Raw genomic sequence first — 5,618 nt, 5'->3', positions numbered from 1 at the left:
TAGGAATGTGCCAATTTTCTTTATTGGAAAGATGTGAACTCATTTGTTAATGTAACATGTAGGTTTATTGCTTTGAATGTAATATATTGCTTGAGGAAATAATGTGATTACTCAAGGTCTTGCTGTTTAAAGGAATTATAGTTTTTTGTTTTTTATTGCACTGACCAATGTTAAATTAAAACGTTCACTTTATGGTATACATTCTGTTAATAAACCATCTCTATTGCAAAGAATCTATGGAAAAGATGAATAAGATCACTGGCATAACTATGGGGTAGCAGCCCCGTGGGGGGAGGGGAGGGAGATTTGGAGGAGGAAAGGGAGTTCCTAGTGTGCAGAGGGGGATGGGGGCCTTAGCCTTCCTCTACCATTACTTCTCTGGTTATGACCTTTCATCCAGACCTACAGATTAGTGTGGCAGCAGGGGTGGGACTTACCCCTTCTGTCAAGTAGCTCAGGCAATCCTTCTGCAGCTACTAATTTTTTTTTTTTTTTTTTTTTTTTTTTAACTGTCCTCTCTAGTTCTGTTGTATGTCGTGTGGCATCAGGCAACTTGCAGAGAGGATAATGACACTTAATGGTGGAAGCACCTGAGACACTGTGACAGCACTGAGGGGAAGTATAGCATACCTCACATTGTAAGTTTCCAGAAATCCACACAAGCTCCACTAACCACATAAACCTTCCAAGCTTCTCAAAGGTCAACTGAAGTGAGAGGAATATGGAGGCTGCCATATTTATTTTCTTTTAAGCACTACTAGTTGGCCTGCTATCCTGTTGATAATCTGCTTTTAGTCCTAGACCCTGAACAAGCATGCAGCAGATCAGGTGTTTTTGGCACTGTCAGATCTGACAAGATTGTTTCTGGTGTTATTCAGACATTACTAATGCATGAGAAATCAGCAGGGCTGCCAGGCAACTGATATTGCTCAAAAGGAAATAAAAATGTCATCCACCATATTCCTCTCACTTCAATTGTCCTTTAATGTGCACACGAGCAGCCAATCAAAACACATTCCATGACACCCTGCATGTAAGTCTGCAATTGGACCCCATACCCAGCATATATCATTAAACCCAGTAGCCAATGAGCAGTTCAGAACTAGATGTCAATCACTCACAGTGAAGAAAGTAGTGCAAAAACTTCATTATGCCAAAATTACTCACGTGGTCTGCTACATATCGTACCCTCCACCTGAACCAATAACAAATGAAGCAATGAGCATAACCAATATACATAAGAAATTGTATAAGAGTTAGAGGGAACATGGAGAACTAACAAGCACTGAATCACAGAATGCAAAGAATCATTGAATTCAAAAAACATTCTCTAAAGCAGGGGTCTCAAACTCAATTTACCTGGGGGGCCGCAGGAGGCAGTCAGGATGAGGCTGGGCCGCATAAGGAATTTCACAATCACGGCGCATCGCCGCCTCTGCCCGCCCCTCTCACTCTTCCTTCACAGAGGTGTGGGGAGAGGTGGCGATTGACATCAGTAGGGGCAGAGCTGAAGCTGAAAGCTCTGCCCCTTCCAGGAAATGCCGGCGGATTGCTCCCCGGGCCATTTGGGGGCTTTGCAGCCCTCGTTTAGCAGCTGGGGATGCGGCGGATTACTTGTGAGCACTAAAGTGAATTATAAGGAAGCTTTTGCCGGTGAGGGCCACAAAATATTGTATCGAGGGCCGCGAGTTTGAGACCCCTGCTCTAAAGGCTCATACACACATCAGACTATAGTCTTTGGAAAATAAAAGATCACAGACCAATCTTACCACCCTTTATGTAGTATGAGAGCCATACCTTCACAGTCTTTTCTATGGAGCTGAACTCCCCATCAGAAAAAAATCTTTGCAAGATGCTGCGCACACAGATGCTGTACAGACACAAAAGATCTGTTCCTGCAAATTGCATTCATAGTCTATGAGATCTGCAGATCATCATACACACCTTGTTTAACTGACATTCATCTGCAGATTTGAAAATCCATCCTGGTGGATCTGATCTGCAGATGAATGTCTGTTAAACAAGGTGTGTGTGATGATCTGCAGATATCATAGACTATGAATGCATTTTGCAGATACTGATCTTTTGAATGTCTACAGCATCTTTGTGTGCAGCATCTTGCAAAGATTTCTGTCTGATGGGGAGTTCAGCTTCATAGAATAGACTGTGTAGGTATGGCTCTCATACTACATGGAAGGGGGTAAAATTGGTCTGTGATGTTTCATTTTCCAAAGACCATGGTCTGATGTGTGTATGTGGCCTAATTCCTCCCACACCCATAGTACCAATCTATTGCAAACAAAATGATCTGTACTGACTGATCCCCTGCTCCATTGTGAATGGCGGACTTATGAGTCTTTTGAACGATGTGTGGTCTCTTATAGTGCCTGTACACAATACAATAAAAAATGTTTGATTTTCCTGATTGTTCGACCAAAACTATTGCATCAAAAAGCATCCCTTTTTTTTTCGATAAAGAAAACAAATGATTATCCTGCTTTTTCTAAAAAAAAAAAAAAATCTGATCAGACATGTTGGAAAAAATCTTTATATTTTGATCTAATGGAATAATCGACTGAAATTATCTAATCGAAAAACAATGAAAATATTGTACCATGTATGGGCAAAATTATATAGGCAAGACTACAAGAACTTCAAGTGAAAAAATCCTAAAGAAATGGCGTACCAAAAAGGATGTGTAAAGCTGTAAATGATATAAAGGGTGATTAAAAGGCTCTTTCACACCAGGACGTTACAGGCGCATGTTAGTGCAGCTTGTAACGCAGCCCACCGCACAGCACTACAAAGTCAATGCGGCTGTTCACACTGCCCACGTTGCGTTACACAGTAACGCTGCACGTTCGGGCAAAGTGCAGCGTACTGTGCGTTCTGAGCGGCTTAAGCCGCGTTAGGCTGTTTGAACATGCTCAGTGGGGGACGAGAGGAGGCAGGAAGATACCGCTACAGTAGCCGCGCACATGGCTACTTAATATGCACTGCACTGGCGGCTGCTGATTGGCCAGCGGGACCACGTGATGCGGAGTGTTTCACTCCGCATCACGAGGTCCCGCCAGCCAATCAGCGCCACTCTGGTGGACCTTATGCGGATAGAGCCGCCTAACGTGGCTCACTCTAACGTCCTCTCCCGCACCACCATGCGTTGCGTTAGGGGCACGTTATGCGACCTTAACGTCCCCTCTAACGCAACGTCCTGGTGTGTAAGTAGCCTAAAAGGATGGCAAACCATCCCTTAAAGCATGCCTGGACCAGTAGGTAAACTATTACAAGGTCACACTCAGGAGTAGGGATAATCAAAGAGATGCAAATTCTGATGAGTTTATGCAAATATATGCAGCTTGAGGCCTCTTTTCCACGAACTGTTGAGCTGTGTGCTCAGCAAGCAGTTGCCAGGCAGCAACAAGCAGTTACCAGGCAGTGAGCAGTTGTAAGAGTGTGAGAGGCATTTCACTGCCTAGAAACAGTTCGTGGAAAAGAGGCCTCAAAAAGGACCAATCAATTTAAACCTGGGTTTAAATTGATTGGTCCATTTTCAAGCTGCATAAATTTGCATAAAAATGTGCATCAACTCAGAAGAATTTGCATCTCATTGATCATTCCTACTCAGGAGTCCACCAGCTTGGTTGGATATAGGCCTGAGGCATCGGTAGTGAAGTACTGTGTGACCAGCAATGTGCCCTCCTTAAAGTGGAACTAAACTCAGAACTATCTCTCTGTTTAGCCACAATATGATAACCTTTATGGGGAAAAAAGTTCATTACAATTTATGAAATCCTAAAAAACCCCTGAAATTTTACTTGGTTTCACATTTGCAGTAGGCACTGGCAGGGTTAAAGGGAACCTAAGGTGAAATCAGATAGGCATGCGTATGTACAGTGGCAAGAATACAATTACATATGCTGCATTCTTTCCCTGCCTGAAAGAGTTAATATTCAGCTATGCAATGGAGAGTTGCAGTCAGGACCCAGTTGGATGATAGCATCCCTCACTGATACTAAACTACACCCATAAAACACTTTCCTAGCAGATAACTGGGCTTCTGAGGGCAAGGGATAAGAGATAAGAAAGAATGTTTAATTGAGCTGACACAAAACAAAAAAAATCTACATTTAAACAACATAAAAACTGTGGGATATCAAGTTATTTTTTAGGAGTATACAGTAGATACAATTGTTTCTCATATTTTTTCACTTTAGCTTCACATTAAGCCTCACAGTTTACCTTATGGACAGCTCTCTCCTGCTGTCTTTATCTGCCTAAACAATCAATACAGAGAAATACATTTTTACAGCAACTATGTGTGGAATAAAAACTTTTCATTGTGTTCTGTGCAAGAGTTCAGGTCCACTTTAAAAATACACATCCAATTCTGATCACCAATTTCATAAACTCCATGTAGTATTAGGGCAAACAGACTTTGAATACTATGAACAGATTTCTGTAGGAAAGCTCTCATACTACACGGAAGTGATAAAAAATTCAGGGCTGTGGAGTTGGTACAAAAAAATCCTCCGACGGCTCAGTTTAGGATTCCACTGACTCTGATTCCTCGAATTTGCTTATTACAATCTTGTTGATTGGAAGTATAGAACAAAAGGCATCTCATTACTGCCAACACTTAAGAATTTTAAAGGACAACTGAAGCAAGAGAGATATGGAGGCTGCCATACTTTTTTTCCTTTTAAACAATATATGATACCAGGCTATCCTGCTGATCCTCTGCCTCTAATACTTTTAAACATAGACCCAGAACAAGCATATGCAGATCAGGTGTTTCTGACAAGATTAGCTGCATGCTTGTTTCTGGTGTTATTCAGATACTACTGCAGCCAGGTAGATCAGCAGGGCTGCCAGGCAATTGGTATTGTTGAAAAGGATATAATTATGGCAGCCTCCATATCACTCTCACCTCAGGTTTACTTTAAGGACTCAAACCCACTAGCAGCCTTTTTTAAGCGCTAGTGATTTCAAAAAGCTCTTGCTAATGCAATGCTATGGGGGATTTTTTATGAAATCACATCGCTCAAGTGGGATCACACTCATAGCTTTACATTAGAACTTTTCAAATCACAAAGCGCTCCTAGTGGGTTCCAGGCCTGAGGCTGCTTCTGCCATCAGTGAACTGCTAGATCATTGTCCACAAACACAGTTGATGCTTTAGCATCAATGTCAGAAGTGCATTTAGTCCTCCCAGGCCAGTGGCAAAAGTAAGTAAGGATAAAATAAAGGAGAAAGGGAGGTCTTGTTTTGTGAAAGTAAAAAAATATATATTTTATTAAAGTCTCAACATTATTTACCACATTTTTTCGGACCAAAAGACACGCTTTTTCTCACCCAAAAGGTCAGTGTTAGTGCGTCTTGTGGTCCAAAGGTGATCCAGCTCCCACCAACGCTCTTACCCAGAGCTCTCACGAGTCCTCCATTTGTCTCCAACTAGCGGTTCAAGTCCTCTGTGCTTCCTCTTGCATTGCTGAGTGACGCATCAGTGTACAGTGTGATCCCGGCTCTGTGATAGGCTGTAGGCGCATTTGGAGGAATTTGATTAGGTGGCTGGTGGCCTGTATGTCCCGCCTACAGGGTTATCAGAACAAATGCTGGTG

The sequence above is a fragment of the Hyperolius riggenbachi genome, chromosome 10 (assembly GCF_040937935.1).
Source record: "Hyperolius riggenbachi isolate aHypRig1 chromosome 10, aHypRig1.pri, whole genome shotgun sequence".
NCBI lineage: Eukaryota > Metazoa > Chordata > Amphibia > Anura > Hyperoliidae > Hyperolius > Hyperolius riggenbachi.
This window is presented reverse-complemented; position numbering follows the sequence as displayed.